The following is a 17,444-nucleotide window of genomic DNA, read 5'->3' as shown; positions in this document are numbered from 1 at the left end:
ACTGTAAGTACCCAAAACAAGTGAAAACCCAGACAATGTTGTATTAATGTTGACAAGCGGGACATTTTAGTGTTTTACAAATATTTAAAACAGTTTGAAACGCAGGGACAATCCTAGCCAAACCGGGACGCCTGGTCACCGTAACTGAACTGCCCAAATGACCAGCCGCTGTTGTTGTACTGTGCCCATTAAGCTGCTGTAATGTGTTTTAGGGTCAGAATCGTTTTTGTTTGGTCTCTTTTTTTTAACCACAGAAAGACGCAGTGTACGGTAAAAAAGCAATCCGCCATTAACCCCCGGCCCCCTCCTCCAATGCTGCTCCTTTCATGCCGAGACAGTGAGCCCTCCGGGGAAGGGACACACACACACACACACACACACACACACACACACACACACACACACACACCACTTAAAGCCTGACCCGTGAGTCTCCTCACAGCCTCGTGTGTCTCTTGACCTTTTCACCATGTTCCTCAGACATCAGCCTGAGAGAGCGGAGGAACGAGAGGTCAGAGGAAGGGCTTGGCATTATATTGATATTATATCGATATATATATATCGTGATATGAGACTAGATATCATCTGGGATTTTGCATATCATAATATCGTGACATGGCAAAACCGTTTTCTTATCCTGGTTTTAATTTATACTTCAAAAATCATCAAGAATAGCAAAAATAACAGATCTACAAGCTCACTATCTGCAACTAGCTCAGAAACATTGTGAAATTTGATTATGTCCGTATCGCAAAGCCTTTGTGAGACGCTGCCAGAGCATGTGCTGTCATTCCGATGCTCCCACTATTCAGCGACCTGTAGAAAGGAAAGCAAACAGGGTTGGGGGGAGGGGAAGGGCTCTACTGTGATCTACTCGTGGTGTCTTTTGTTTTCAACCAGACCCTTTGGGGTGCACGCAAATACGAGGGGTCCCACACAGACAAGCCCCCTGTCAGATGCTGTGACCTACAATTCAGAAAATAGCCGGATAATGACGACACGGGGGCGGGAGGAGGGGCGTGTCTGTGAGAGGCATGAGGAGAGGGCTAACGAGATGGTTCAATTAAGAGCATCGTCAACGGGAGAAGTGATTTGGTAAGGTTTTTTTGGGGGGTGGGGGGTGTGGGGGTGGGGCGGGAAGAGGTAAACATGAGGGAAATCACCCGAGGATGGGCAGTGACCCACATTTGAGGAGAGAGGATGGGTGGGGGGTCTGAACCCCCCTCAACTGGCAACCCCACAACCCCCTGCGGGCAGCCCACCTCTTGGTTCATTACCCATAATAAACATGCCTGCTACCCCCCGCACTGGAAAAAAAAAACACACACACACACACACACACACATACACATACACACACACACACACACACCTCCCTGCCCCCTCTGACCGTCTGTCATCTCATCCTGATAAATACAAATGGCAAAACATTCCTGTACTGCCCTGACCAGATGCATACAGTATTGTACAGTATGTAATGCATGATTTATACTTAGTGGTGTGCCGAGAACAGCAGATATACAAGCTCAGCGTGTGTATACAACATTAAGCATAATTTCACATTGGGATGTTCTGGCTGATCGTAAAGTGCAGTACAGTACAGTACAGAACAGAACAGAACAGTACAGTACAGCTGATTCCTTTGTTTGCCATCTCCTGTAATAATCCTGTCATCACTTGTCTTTTTTATATTCATGTTTTTTTTCCCCACAAATCTCTATTTTTTTCTGTTCTTATATTTGATCACTGCTATTTTAATTACCTAGCTTCTATGGTTTTTTTTGCTAAGCACTGTGTGTGCTAAAACTAACCGCAATTAAACCCACAAATAATCTGCACTAAACCCAGTTGTCTCCGAAAAACTAATCAGTGTGTGGAAGAGCATTTTAAGACTTTTCAAAAACTATGGTAGGTACTTATAATCTGGCTTTCTGTGAAATATCAACGGAAAAATTATTTCAGGCAGGACAAACTGAGTCTAGGGGGCTGTAATAGTAAATGAGATCTAATGGTCCAAAGGAGCTGTGACAAACCTGGCCGTCATTATAAAACCTCATATACTTTTCTTGTACGGCGGTGCTCCGTGCCGAAAATAGCCGATCTACAAGCTCACAACACGTCGCTCCACGACACGCAGTGAGTTTGTAGATCTGCTATTTTCATCACCCTCTGTGGTACAACAAAGATTAAAAATAAAATGGAATCGCAGGGTTATGTAACAGGTAGTTTTAGCCAAGCAATCTGATTGGTTAAAGACACGTTCCAGATGTGGGCTTACAGTTCTCATAAAGCACAGCTAATCACACTTTATTGGTTGCTTTGCCAAGACTTGAGGTAACCAGGGAACTCATTAGTGCACTTTCTTTACTTCTGTTCTGGTGTTTTCTATTGTTGCGTAGGTGTGCTACTTTGAAGAAAACGTGTCAGTGAGAATGTGTTGCTAAATGAAAATGTTCTTTCCTCTCACTGGTGGAAGAAGTACTAAGATGTTTTGCTTAAGTAAAAGTAACAATGCCACAATGTAGAAATCAGAATCAGAATCAGTTTTATTGTCACATCACAGGTTTACAAGGTAAAAAAGTGGGTGAAATTCGTTTTTGTACATCGTTCCCATCGCAACGTTAATTTCCATAGAAAGAAGAGGGGGAAATAACTTAGAAATTAATTAGAAATTAATTAGAAATACTCTGTTAGAAGTCAAATAATCTAAATTTGCAAAGAAACTAGTATCTAAAGCAGTCAAATAATAAGTACAGTACTGAGTAAGTAAGTACAGAGTAAATGTATTGTCCGTGACTTACAAGTGCAAGATCGGAATAAGGAGAGTAAGCATGAACTCCAGTCAATAAACAACAAGGTACATAAATAGTCACATGAGCAGAGTGCAAAGAGAACAATGTAGTCAACAATGCCTCAAAGACACTAGGATACCAGGTAAACAATGAACCCATCTGTCTAAAAAACTATATGCTATAGATACTATTTAGATATTATCACAGCTTTTATCTGTTCTGGCCCCACAGTGTTGGAATGAACTCCCCACTGATGTCAGGACAGAAGAGTCACTGCCCATCTTTCGTCGCAGGCTGAAAACCCACCTCTTCAGGAAACACTACCCTGACCCTTCCTCTTAGCCTTGCCTACTTGTTGTCAATTACCTGTACGAGCTCTTGTTTTATTGGATCTTGTTTATTTGATACACTTATTTGTTTTAGCTCTTGCTCTTTGATTTTCCTATTTGTCTCATCTGTTGAAGAAAGTAGGTAGCTGATATATTGCACTTTTGGAAACTTGGGAGTGAGTCTGCAGTTCTGACTGCAATGGGGAGTTTATTCCACAATTTAGGAGCCAGGAAAAGAGTCTAGGACGTGTGGAGCATTGTCCAGGTCAGGGTGTTTTAGGGAAGGCTCCACCAGCATTCCTGAGTTAGCTGATCTAAGTGATCATAATCAAGTGATCATAATCAGTTATTTCCAATGAGTGACGCAGACATGCGACTAATTAGGAATTAGGCTTTAGTGGCACAAACCCTAGTCTCGCTTAGCCAGACGATCTGAGATCTCTGCCTACCGATACATATGGGCAGTCTAAATTCAATGAATCAAATAAATGCATTCCAGGACCAAGGCAAAGACTTTAAGGCGGTTCTTCACATTGGGACGGTATCAGGATTGGTTTTCAAACAACGGGCGTAGGTTTGATGTCACCAGGATTTCGGTAGCCCGGCTACGCGAGACTACAAACTATCCACAGTTTGGATTGATTGATTAATGTTTTATAAACAAAACAAATCATTTACATGACCATATATTTGTACATATGTGTCAAAAGGATAAAACACCAACTGTCCTGGGGATCGAGGGTGGGGGGAGGGTGGGATAGGGGAATGAGGTATATGCATTTTGTCTGTCATTTTTGTGATAGAATTTATGAAGATGCTATGTATGTACAACAGTATACTCGCCCCTGGCCTTGTCTTAAAAACGTACTAAAAAGATCTTGAAAAGAAAAGGATAAAACACAAAAAAAACTTGAATGCTTATTGTCTCCGCCAGGTCGAAAGGCATGGCGAGAGAGTCGCCATGCCTGTCATGTCCGTCCGTCATTCTGTCTGTGGACAGCTAATCTCCCGCACCGTTGGCTTGATCGCAGCGAAACTGTGCAGACACACTCCCTGGATGCCACAGCAGAACCTCTGCCCCAAATTTTTCACATGGGCCTTTTATAGCGCCACCAGGAGGCCGATTTGTGCAAAACAATTTTTTTCACAGTACTCCTACAGATTTTTTCCAAACATCACGCAAATTGGTACACAGTATCTCTATAGACATTAAACTAAACAGGTCTTTCAGATTTTTCATATTTCATCCTGATTGGCTAAAAATGGCTTCCAAAGTTTGCAGGAGTGCTCCGTTTTGAACAAAATGCCTGAAATCATGAACACAGCATGCAATCTCCGTGAAATTCTGCACGCATATTTCCACTATGCCGAGGAAGAAATGCCACTTGAATATTTTCAAATCAGCCTCATGGTGGCGCTATAACAGGCCGATTCGTGTTTTTACCTATAACTACACCGATAACTACACCGATTTGCCTTTTATAGCGCCACCAGGAGGCCGACTTATGTAAAACCCATTTTTCGATATTAAGGCTAAAGATGTTATCCAAATTTCACGCAAATCGGTACACATGATCTCTATAGTCATGTGATAAAGACGGATCTGTTTGATTTTCCATATTCCATCCTGATTGGCTAAGATTGACATCTAAAGTTTGCAGGAGTGGCCCGTTTTGAACAAAATGACGCAAATCATGAACGCAGCGCCCCATTGCGGTGAACCTTTGCACGCACATTTGCACTACGTTGAGAAACAAATGCCAGCCTTTTAACATTGCCCTATTATAGCGCCACTTGGAGGCCGATTTTTGCAACACTTTTCTTTTTTATATTACTTTATATTATTTTGTCCAAACATCATGCAAATCGGTACACATTATCTCTATAGTCAAGTGATCAAGATGGTTCTGTCCAATTTTTTTATATTCCATCCTGATTGGCCAATTGCGAACATTGCTGGCCCACAATAACCTACCTGACCTGGCGGAGACCTGTGCTCCGAGGAGCACTTTTTCTAGTTTCCATTGTGTTCCTTATAGACTGAGTGCCATGTGCCAGACATACAAAAGAATTTCAACGACAACTCGACTGAATTATAATTAGGTCCAACAGCTATTTAGCCAGCTCTTCATGGAGGACTTGAAGAAGTTTTAACAGTGAAGCAAATCGACTTAAGCTAGCAGGTAACCCATTCCACATACTGTAACTGCAACACAGGAATCAGATAACCCAGTACCTTCACTGCCACTCCACATTATCTGCATCTATGAGTGCTTTGTTTGACATATAGCCTTCAAATGCTGTATGAAACGCCTTGAAATGAATTCTTCATTAAATAAGTGAAGGATTATGTGACTTTAGTAAATGGCACAGGGCCCTTTGACATGAGTCTGTGTAAATTAAGCGACTGGATTTTTTGGGGCTACTGCAGGCCTTTAGGTTTACAACTGTAAGTCATTTTAAGTTGGCCTATATTGGTGGCCAATGAAATGTATTCTGCCAGATCCAGATTAAAGTGCTAACCATACTTAGGCTGATCAGACTGTAAGCCAAACTATTACACACCATTTATGTGTAAGCCTATGCTGTTGGATAACAGAAGTATAAGAGACGACTGCCAGAGCATGCTGCACCCAGAATGTTTCAGGAGGCACAAGTTCCACATAAAACGTCCACAATACACGAGTAGAGCCGCGTAACAATGGGACTTGCCAGCTAAGAAGACATGGTGCCATTATTTGTGGTAGAAGCAAATAGCACAAGTTAGAGGAAGGTACAGTAAACTGACATTATATAATGTTGTTCATGAGGAGAATTTGCGTACTCAGCAAGGAAGAACAGGGCGAAAGGGCCACCAGCATACTCTATGTTGAAGCCGGAGACTAGTTCAGATTCCCCATGTACCACATAATTAGAATCATTATAACTCACAAAAGCAATTAAAAATACATACATTTCATATCTGATAAAAGCCATGCACGTGCCCTTCAATTTGAATGGGCACTATGCAAGTAAGCCAAACTATAGGCCTTATAGTTACATTTTTAAAAGTATTTGTTTAAGGAGTGGATCAATTCACTACCTTTGTACCGTATATTTTCTTTAATGAAAGGGACAGTCGTAAAAGCTCAGAGGGAGACGATGTAGACTATGATTGAACCTGATTATTGGCCAGCAGGGGTGAATGTAGTTCTGGAGGCAAGCATCTGAACCTGATTTTGGTTTATTAAACTGCACTTGGGACAAAGCGTTAACTGATCTTGGTGGTTTTCCAGACCGCCATTATCAGACAGACAGGTACACTTCATACCTGGGAGGCTTCTGACACCCATACCCCCCACCAACGTGCTGCTCTCCTTTCACTTTGAGGTTGAAGCCAGAAGCCATATTCAATCCGACACATCGGTAAAGGTGGGAGGTGTACTGTTAGAGCGTGTGCGTTTCAAGTAACCCTTCAGGGCCACATCCTGTCGACTCTACACGGAAATCACTCCTTGATGATGTGCACTATATTTCGTTTGGCCCCAGGGGTATTCGGATGCACGTTCTTTGAAGGTTAAAGTTCTAGCTACGTTATATTGCATACTTTACCTTTATAGTCTAATGGCGACGCCCCTCCCCTGCTCTCCATTGGCTGTCACCCCCGGTTACTGCTGCTTGGCTGGGTCACTGGCAGAGGTCCTCAGGGCAGCGGCGTCGCTGCCAGCTGCGCTCCGATCAAGGGCCGGCCTGCCTGTCTCGTGTCGTCACGAGTAGGTCTGGTGAGCTGCACTGCTATTGGTTGAAAACAAGACAAAAGAATAGATGTCAAGCCATAAAGAATATATATTCTGAAAAACAAAACAAAAAAGGACTAAGTAATACAAAGACACAACGGCAACCTAATTCTACTGATTGCGTACAGTATGTGTGTATTTAACACCCTCTCTCTTTCTTACACACACCTTTTTAGCTCAGAAGACTGGAAGAGTACTCTGAGAGACGTAGCCTACAGGTTCTGTTAAATATGATCCATGTATAAAGCATAGAGCTACATTTCAACCTTGTGCTATGAAATTTGGCCAAATGGCCAATTTGAAAGACACTAAATACATAATCTATAGTGCAGGTCTCTACCACCAACTAGTCTGCCAATTTTGAACAAATCGGGTTAAAACTGTCGCAAGTTATCACTGTGACTAACAAACAGATAAAAAAACAGACAGGGGTGATGACAATACACCATGAAGACCCACAGGTGTAAGAAAGGGTGCACTCTCTCTCTCTCTCTCACACACACACACACACACACACGCACACGCACACACACACGCACATTTCTGCAGTGCACAAAAACATGGATACACACACAGTGCACAAAAACATGGATATACACACACACACACACACACACACACACACAGGGGCGGATATTTGCACTAGGCATACCAAGCACTTGCTTGGAGCCCCGAGGCAGGGGGGGCCCCCAAATATTTTTTTTTGCACGCGCGCAACGCATAGCGCGGGTGTGCGAGGAGGCCCCGAACCAGAGCTTTGCTTGGAGCCCCTAACTTCTTAAATCCGCCCCTGCACACACACACACACACACACACACATTTGAAGTATTTATTTATGTCCACAAACAGAAGTACAAGATGTACAAAGGACATAAACACTGCCAGTGCAGTCAGATAAAGGGAAAACAGCCAGTTACAAAGCGCATGTAAGGCAGAGCATTGTTACATACAAAACAAAAGATGGCATACTTGTCGAACACAGCGGACAACAATCATGGGTAAAGGAAACAACGCCTCCTCCAAATTGAGCGGCTTCCTATAATAGCTGATATTGAGCAGTAGGCCTACCTTGCTAATTGTTTAGCCCTCCTTTTGGAGAGGCCGGCTGGCCGACACACACACACACACACAAACACACACACACACACACAATTGGACAATTTAATCCAAACACGCAGTGTGGATTAATACAAAATAAAAATACGTTTATAAATACGCAAATTACATTTATTTGGTTATATTACATGCCATGGTATAACTAATCTATGACATGTCTGGATGTAATAGAATACAATACAATTTAGCGTAGGCTACTGTCTGTCAAATATAAATGAGGGTTAGGCAAACAATAAAACTCGAAGACATGACATCAAATGGCATCATTGGGATGTAGCCTACTGTACCTAATGCTTTGGTGCCCCCATGTGGACAATGTATGTATGTATGCATATTTTGCTAATACGCTTCTTTCCCAAGAGCTTCTTGCTCTTCCTCTGCTTTATAGGCCAATATGTACCTCCACTAAAGAACGAGGGAGGATAGGTCCAACTGTCCAGACAGGATCTAACACCCTAACCTCGCATCACCAGTCTTTACTAACACCCCATCCATCATCTTCTCGCAGCCCATATAATGATCATAGGGGTTGGGCCTGTCTATTCTCTCTCTGAAGTTGGTGCGTTGAATGAGACAGTAGCGAGGGCCCTTAAGTCAATTTTTATGTTACAATAGTTCACTTTGTGATACAAGTGCCAAATTTGGCATGAACAATGTCTAGGACCTACTTTTGCAGAAAACCCCGTTAGCCACGCAAAATAAACCAATATGGCTGCCATTTTCGAAAATGGCTGCTGGCGAAAGACATTTTATGTGTATTTTGACCTGGATTGTGATTGGATTTTGATTATTTTGGTATCAACATATAGTTTTGACTCCCCCCGCCCCCTCCCCCCGTTAGCCACGCCAAAAAAAACAATATGGCTGCCACTTTCCAAAATGGCTTCTGGGGAAAGACATTTTATGTGTATTTTGACCTGGATTGTGATTGGATTTGATTATTTTGGTATCAACATATGAGTTTTTACCCCCCCCCCCCCATGTCTGGATCACAAATTGTTCTAATCGTCACATTTGCAGGCACTCAGCTGTGTGCACTGAAGGCCAAAGCGGTAGCACTTGCATCTATCACGACATTCAGTCTTGCACCGCATTTTGTCAGTTGTTCACAAATCTGGGAAAATGGTAGAGTGTCATCCACGCTACTTGCCAAATGTCATTTTCTGCTCGCCATCCCCAGCTGGCAGGGCTCTCTGTATGCATTTGACATACAGTTGCCTGGCTTCAGACACGGGCAACTTGATAAGTGGCATGCTTCACATGACGTGCAAGAGATGCCCTTGTAGGTGGAATGGCATCATCTGCTTCCATGCAAACAGGTAAAATCTTGCATCACCAACCCCATCACCAGTGCTGTTCTTGTCATGCACTGTTACTGGTGGGTATTGATTGAGCTTCTGGAAGACATGAGACAATTCAGGCCACACTTACCGGGTTTCTGTCTTTTCGCCTTTTCCCACGAAAGGCTAACACGACCTCACATCCAGTGAAAGCGTGAAAGAAAAGGATGCCAATGGATTTTCAGGGCCTAGATTCTTCACTAAATCGTGAACTGGTAACCAACAACAATACAATACAGTACAGTACAGTGCTGTTCAATAACAATACAGTACAGCACAGTACAGTACTGTCTGTACAATAGCAATAAAGTACAGTACAGTACTATGCTGTACAATAACAGAACAGTACAGTAGAGTAAAGTACAGTGCTGTATAATAACAGTACAGTACTGTTTTGTAATGTGTTAGTTTGTCCTGTTTTGAGTGATTATTAGTTTTTACTTTACTGGTGTGTTTGTTTTATTTTGTCGTAGCGTTTCCTGTCTTGTCTCGTTACCTTGTGATTAGTTTTATTTCTCCACCTGTGTCCCGTTAGTCCCTTAGCTCAGTGGTGCGCATTTTGCGTAACCTTTTTACAGTACACCCTCAGAAAACATTTGGATTATCCAATCACAATCCAGGTCAAAAAACACATAAAATATCTTTCGCCGGCAGCCATTTTGGAAAATGGCAGTCATATATATTTTTTTTGCGTGGCTAACGGGGGGAGTCAAAACTATATTCTGATTTCTGATGCCAAAATAATTTCAATCCAGGTAAAAAAAACATGCTAAATGTCTTTAGCTATCAGCCATTTTGGAAAATGGCAGCCATATTGTTTTTTGGCGTGGCTAACGGGGGGAGAGGGTGGGGGGGGGGGGGGGGGGGGGAGTCAAAACTATATTCTGATGCCAAAATAATCTAAATTGGATTATCCAATCACAATCCAGGTGAAAAACCACATAAAATGTCTTTGTGGAAAATTTGTGGAAAATCTGGCGCTTGTATCACAAAGTGAACTATCGTGTCACTAAGCGCCCTGGCTATTGGGAGGAGACAGGTGCTCCAGCCAAGCTAGGCTAATTCTGAGCTTTAGTCCAATCATCAATGGTTCTCAAAGTGGGGTCAGGGGACCCCCAGGGGTCCTTGAAGGGGTTCCAGGGGGTCCCTAGCTCTGGTCCATAGTGTTAGAAGGAGAACTCCTTCTAACGCTATGGACCAGAGCTAGGGGGTCCTCAGAATGCCCCCTAAATGATAGTTAGGACCAAATGACCCTTAATGGGTCTGTAACTCAGAGAGTGTAAATGTACATTTGTACACTCTCTGAGTTAAATTAACACTGATTTTACAGAGTAGATTAAACAAATACTATCAAACGGCGGTCCATGCATGAGCAGGCATATCAAATTGGGGGTCCTTGAAATTAAAATGATTGAGAATCACTGCTCTAACCGTAAAAATCATCTCTTATGCATGGGGGTCCCTGGCGTATCTTTTCGAATGGGGGTCCGCGGGCTAAGTGTCAATTTGGGAGTCCTTGGCATGAAAAAGTTTGAGAACCAAGTGATTTAGTCCATAACTTTATCCAGCACCCAGCATTTTCTTAAGCATATTAGCCCGTACAGCATCGACAGACTCCATCCGAGCATGGCCATAGAAGTCTAGCTAAGTCTTAACTAAGTTCATTTACTCACGTACTGTACTTAAGTACAATTAGAGCTTGTAAAATAAATACAATGTTGCTCTCTACGAACTGCGAGAGATGGCCAACCCACTTTATCATACAAAATACAGTGATGGGTGAGATAATCATCGCCAGTGACCCCATCTATTTTCATAGATTTATTAGAAGAAAAAAAAATGTAACATTCAACAGTTTCAACAGTTGAAGGTGCATACTTCTGCACAAACTTTATGTTATACTAGGTAACTTTTACAAAAAAACTAAAGTTAAATTGTATATCTTTTGTGAGTGGCAAATGTTTCACAACACCTGAATCTATGGGCTACTGTCAACACATGAATTTCACCTTGAATTTCAGCCTTTTATAAACTATTTTCTATTGAAACGGTGGCGGGCCGTCCTTCCCGCGAAAATGACGTCATCCAGCCAGGAAACGGAAACGGAAATGCACCGGTTTCCTGTTTGGCCAGGAACTACCACACCGGTTTCCTGTTTGGCCGAGAACTACCGCACTAATAACAAAAAGGAATCTCACTGTAGCGATCCCCACCGAAAGATAGTCAAGACTTGAACTGATGATCATGAATTTATTAAGATCCAAAAACCACCGTAAGAACTGACAAGACAGTACAAAAAACACAAACAAAAATAGTTTCCCATATTTTGTGCAAGAACAACAGTAGGTACCATAACATTACCAGAAGCTCCAAAAGTAAATAAAGGCACATTCAAAACTGTACTGAAAGTGCTTTTTAACATAGCCCCTACGGAACCTCTCCCTCCGCTAAGTAGCTCCGAGATGAGGTCCCTCGTCGGTTCCTGCCGTTTGCGGTCGACATTGTCTCACATTTTCCACTTTACATGTTTCTTACCCCTTTCTGCACATCGTATCCAAAAAGCAAAGCATTTGTGCCACTCTCTCAGATGTTTTAAGTTCTAGCGGAACATAAAGGCTTCCAACGAGTTGAAGAAAGTATTTAATTTGCCTCGGTTTTCATCCGGTTACATGTTTTTAAGACATTGCGCAAGAGTTGCGCCCGTAGAGATAACATTACTGATTACCCTACTGGTCAAATGTTGAATTGCATCTTCTAATGCAAAATATTATGGAACCGGATGAAAACCGAGGCAAATTAAATACTTTCTTCAACTCGTTGGAAGCTGTTATGTTCCGCTAGAACTTAAAACATCTGAGAGAGTGGCGCAAATGCTTTGCTTTTTGGATACGATGTGCAGAAAGGGGTAAGAAACATGTAAAGTGGAAAATGTGCGACAATGTCGACCGCAAACGGCAGGAACCGACGAGGGACCTCATCTCGGAGCTACTTAGCGGAGGGAGAGGTTCCGTAGGGGCTATTTTTAACATATCTTTTCAACATCATCACATATCTTTTCAACATCATCACATCTAAAGAACTTGTTTTCCTTTCATAGCAGCTGTTTTTAACTCAATATAACATTATGAAATGCCCTGTTTGACCTTTTTTAAGTGCATAAACTGACATGAAATAATTTGGTTTTTAAACCAAAGTGAATGAAATACTGTAACATCAAATACCCTCATTTGCAATGCACAATTTAAACCTTTCAATGTCAACACATTTTACAGAAGGAGTAGCAAACTAAACTCTGATTTAGTTAGTTCTTATTATCCATAGCATCATACACCTTTGTTGCAGAAATACATTTCTTTCATTCAAAGTCCTTCAATAAAACCCATTATGCTGAAAAGGATGTAAAGAATTCAACAATGCATTTTAGCAATAGTCCTCTGTCCTTTATATCCTGTCTTGTTTTGTATGTAGCAAGCACAGTCCATGGCTACAAACCTTATGCCTCTTCGGGGGGTGCTAAAACTATAATTGATCATCTCAAAAGATAAACAATATGCGATCTTTTTGCAGCAAAGAACAAACAGCACATGTGTCTCCACACTGCTGCTGTTGTGTCATACTGTCTCTCTGTGTGTTGCGCAGGTAGTAACGTCATCCAAAACTCTTTTCAAAATAAAAGTAGGCTATTTGGCTCAAAACACAAAATAAAAGGATATCAACTTAAAGCATTGTCTGTTCACCCAAGATATATAATATTTTAGTGCAAAACGTATTTGGGTTCTTTACACTCTGTTTTTAAGACATTATAGGATTTGAAGATGGAAAAACAACAGCAAAAGAAAACAGCTCACGGTAACTAAACTCCACTGGCTAAGAGAAACGATCCGCAGATAATATAAAATAATTAAAAGAACGCTTTTTGAAACGCTTCCGTCTTCCGGTGAAAACAAATGGAATTCTGGGTAATGCAGGACTGCGCTAAATAATTGAAATGACGGTATGTCTATTAGGTGGTGTTTTTGTTTGCACTAATTCTACAAGCTGGACAAAGCAAAGTGTTCACTGTCATCCCTCAAATTCTATTTTATTTTATTTTTTTATTTTTTTATTTTTTAAATACATTTTACTCTCTTTAAACTTATCTGTTGGTCTCTGAGTTTTCTTCATTGTTGTTGCTCTCTCCTTAACTTTTTAATACTCATCCGTCCTTCAACCGAACATATAATCTCTGATGCACTAGTCCAAACGAATGCTAATTTGATAGAAGTAGAAATACACATCTGTACCGGCCAGTGTCTGCTAATATATAGTCTCGCGTTACCAGACTGTTGCCTCCCACAATTTACAAATGTTTCCGGCATACAGTCTGGGACTCGGAAGCTCCGATCATGTGTAAGGGGAAAGCGGATGCCCCTCCCCTACCCACTTCCGTTTTAGCATTGTGCAGTGGCGCAAAGGAGTCCGACTGGAATCAACGAATCTCATAAACATCGTTTATGTCAACTAGTGTCTTCTTTCACAGTTTTTTCGGCGTTAATTCCATGATACTTTTCTCAGTTTTCTGTGATAAACAATCCTCGCACAAATAACATGAATCTACCGCTCCTATGACTCTATGCTTCCGCCTCGGTTCTGTTTCCACTGGAACTACGGGTCCACGGGCACCGCGTTGTGATTGGTCGAATGTCTTTCCGGTCTGAACAACATCCGTTAAACAGCTTTCGGGAAGTGGAGTTCCAGACTCTATATAGCATTCAGAGATTGTGGAATAGTTGTCTGGTGACGCGAGACTAGCTAATATACGTCAGGACTGAGCCCGGGTTACACGTGCAACCAGTATGCGCGCAATGAAACCCATTCTATCAGGTCTCGCTAGGACGCGCCTCACTAGCCAACACACAAGAGGGGGTTGGGGTGTGCTTAGCCTCGGTCCCAGCCTCACTCATCTGGGAAAAGAAGAGCCTGGTCACGAGTGTCAGCGAGTGTCTAAGTCCTGAGTGGGTAGGATTTCCGTCGTACGCGTTTCCCCCGGAAACTATATTTTTTGACCAATCACAACACTCGTTTAATTCACTGAGAATGTTAACAGATTCGTAAAGCATTAACATCATTTCCTTGGGCGGTACCGTCAAATTCAACCGTTTCCGGTTGTCACTTCCTAGACAACCAACAGCCCAGGTCTTGCCCAGCGTGGGGTGTGCTGAAACCAGCTCACCCCGAAACAACAGGTTGGAAATTGATTGCGTGAAACAATCACCTGTGCGTCCAGTCTCAATGATAGTAAACAAATAATTGGTCTATATTGAGTCAGAAAAAGAAGGGAAAAAGGCTCAAGTGCGCACCTAAGTGGTCAAAACCGGTATTACGGTTTGATTCCGTTTTTAATTAAATATCAAACCGGTTTTAAATTTTTCATATCGCCACAGGCTTACATTGACTGTTTCTATTCCTTTCATGATCCTCTTTTAACCCAGCACCCCAACAGCTGATGTGTGCATTACCATTTTATTATAATCAAAAATCAATAAGATAGCAAGGTTTGCTTTGCTCTCTTGACTGAAGGCTTACGCTTACCAAAAGTTACAGCCAGGTGCGAGAGAGGCCACCAATGAAGTCCACAAACAATAGAAGAGGCTCTCGCACATTGACAAAAAAAACGTTGAGGCTATTTGGATGCAAAAAATATATATTAGACTATCTAATTACAAAAGTGTAAAAAGTGACATAGTGAAAAAAGGTGACACAAGGAGCGGACATTCCTCTTCTATTGTTTGAATAATTAAATAATCTCCATAGTGAGTGGAGTTGAGGGACAGTGTGCGCTACGGGTGGAGTTCTGCACATTGGGCAGCAGCCAGCTGGTGGTCCTGTACGTCTCTGGCCGTTCTGAAGTAAACTAGCCTAGAATGGTAGTTTGTCTGTGAACCATCTATACACTAGGCATTTAACCTAACCAGAAATAGGATCGGATACAATTTTAGGCGTGAAATGGGCCATGTATTTGCTCAATAGCCTATTTAGGCCTATTCATTTCATATCACAAGTAAGACGCGCGAACGCGGGAAGCGAACGCAATTTTTTTTAAATAAATATGAAAAAAAAAGATTAAAAAAAAAGTCACCAATAAAAAATTTAAAAAAAAATACAAAAAAAATCTGCGTTAAAGGGAGCATCTTAGAAAAAAAGACAAATTCACTAAAAAAAAACTTTGAATGTTTTTGAACAATTCAACAAAGTGTTTGAAGTGCCTGTTTCACCCACTTCCGGGGGGCGGAGCCAAAATCCGAGCCCGAAGTATTTGTTCGTAGACCCCCACTTAGGGGGGGTAGAAAAAGTTTCGGAGCGATTCGGGCACTTTTCATTTAACATGGGGTTTCAATGGGGAGTTTTTAGGAGCCTTCTCCGGGGCGTGGCTTCCGGGGGAAGGGGCGGGCTTAAACGCAACCTTGACAGGTGTGTTCAGTTTTCAAAGACCTTTCATTTGATGTATGGTACGTCTAAATTGGACATTTACTTATCTCAGAGGAGCTGCAGGCAGGCAGTGAACACAGACACACACGCACACACACACACTCACAAGCCGAGCACGGTTTCATAGTAAGCTCCACTTGCGCGGCGCGCCTCCTTCCGCTGCGTTCGCAAACAGCTAGTTTCGGGACATACAGTGAGTAGGCTACAGTATAATAATAATAATAAGCTTATATATAGCTAGCTTAATATAGCTTATTTTAAGGAGAGACATAACGTTACGTTACGCACTGGGAGGCAAAGGAGCCCTGATGCATGCATTGAATTCAATGCTTACAGTATTATCTCACGTGAGTAGCAAGTACTGTACTCACTATTCCGCCAAGCACAGTACACACCGCAAAATGTACAGGAAAATAGGGCATGTGCAAACTCCTCTCCTACGGTCTATGCTTATGTTAATTAGTTTCCCAAAAATGTAATGGTATCCATATCTGAACACAGCTTAACGTTCTAAAGTCTTCAGTGATGACCAAGCTTCCTCACCAAAGCTCAGGAGAGATAGTCTGTTTTTTGAAGGTGATCCATTGACTTGCCACTCTTCATGGACACACAGCTGGGAGAGGGACAGTCTGAGCTCTGCTTCTGGAGCCTGAAAACCATGCAGCTGCACGTTAGTTTCTCCAGACAGAATGTTGACACAATGTTCAAATGCGTCTGTCATCCAGTCTGTGCAACGGAAGCGCTGAAAATTATACAGGAGTAACACAGATGCAAATTTGTCCCACTGTAAATGAAATTAGTCAAAGCCTATAGCTTGCTTCTTAGCAGAAATAAAAATAGAAGTCAATCATCATCATACTACACTTCAAGTTGCATATAATGATGCAATGAGAAAGCATTCTACTCAAAAGGCCTACTGTAGATGGTACAGTGCAAGTGAAATGTTTGTGGCTGCAGTGCAAGTCAATACTAATAATAAATTACCCTGTGAAGAGTAGCATCAGATATTCCACTAGTCTTAGGAGACATTGGCTTAACTGCTTGTATTTATAACTGTCCCAATGTATTGTGTAAAGGACTGTTTTTAATTCATGTTCATTGTTGTTGTAGTATGTATTTGTATGTATCCATGGACCTTGAGTCTGCAATAAAGACATTCCAAAGGCCTCAATTACTGAATATATTTTGTTTTAGCATGTACCATACAAAAATCAACAATCAACAATAATGAACTACTATTATTATCAATAGCCATTATACTATGTCAAAATTGCCTAATGGGTGAACGGTGGACATCACAAACGTAACATGCACACTTGCAAGGTGCACCATTGCTCCAATCCGCACCAAACTTGGCACAAATGCTGTTCAGGGGTCTGGCACGAGAATCATCACATAAAAAACAAAAACAAACGAAATTGCACACATATAGGGCACTTCAGCAGTGCTGCAGCAGTGTTAAACACTTCTGGCAATACCTCAGTGACCCTTGCTCTGATCAGCGCAATATAGGACTGGATTTGAAGGCCACGTAGCGGCATTCAAATCTAGTTCATTAAATCAGCTGTCTAGATTTTCTCACCATGATGAGTCTGGATGAGGAGCACCTTCTTTAAAGTTACA

General features: G+C 41.9%; 1 long non-coding RNA gene across 2 annotated transcripts in view; it reads right to left on the bottom strand.

The window, feature by feature from the left end:
* Positions 1 to 11,588: 11,588 nt before the first annotated feature.
* LOC308106074 overlaps positions 11,589 to 17,444 on the bottom strand; it is a 9,166-nt gene continuing 3,310 nt past the window's right edge. For both annotated transcript variants that reach the window (XR_013934961.1, XR_013934962.1), the window contains 2 exons: positions 17,404 to 17,444; positions 11,589 to 16,470 (listed from right to left, as the gene is read on the bottom strand). The exon at positions 17,404 to 17,444 is cut by the window's right edge and continues 67 nt beyond it. This is a non-coding gene — a long non-coding RNA (uncharacterized lncRNA). The remainder of the gene's footprint in view (positions 16,471 to 17,403) is intronic.

The sequence above is a fragment of the Gymnoscopelus braueri genome (genome assembly GCF_963280865.1).
Source record: "Gymnoscopelus braueri genome assembly, chromosome: 18".
Classification (NCBI taxonomy): domain Eukaryota; kingdom Metazoa; phylum Chordata; class Actinopteri; order Myctophiformes; family Myctophidae; genus Gymnoscopelus; species Gymnoscopelus braueri.
The sequence above is the reverse complement of the archived record's forward strand: the minus strand, read 5'-3'. Positions and strand labels throughout refer to the sequence as shown.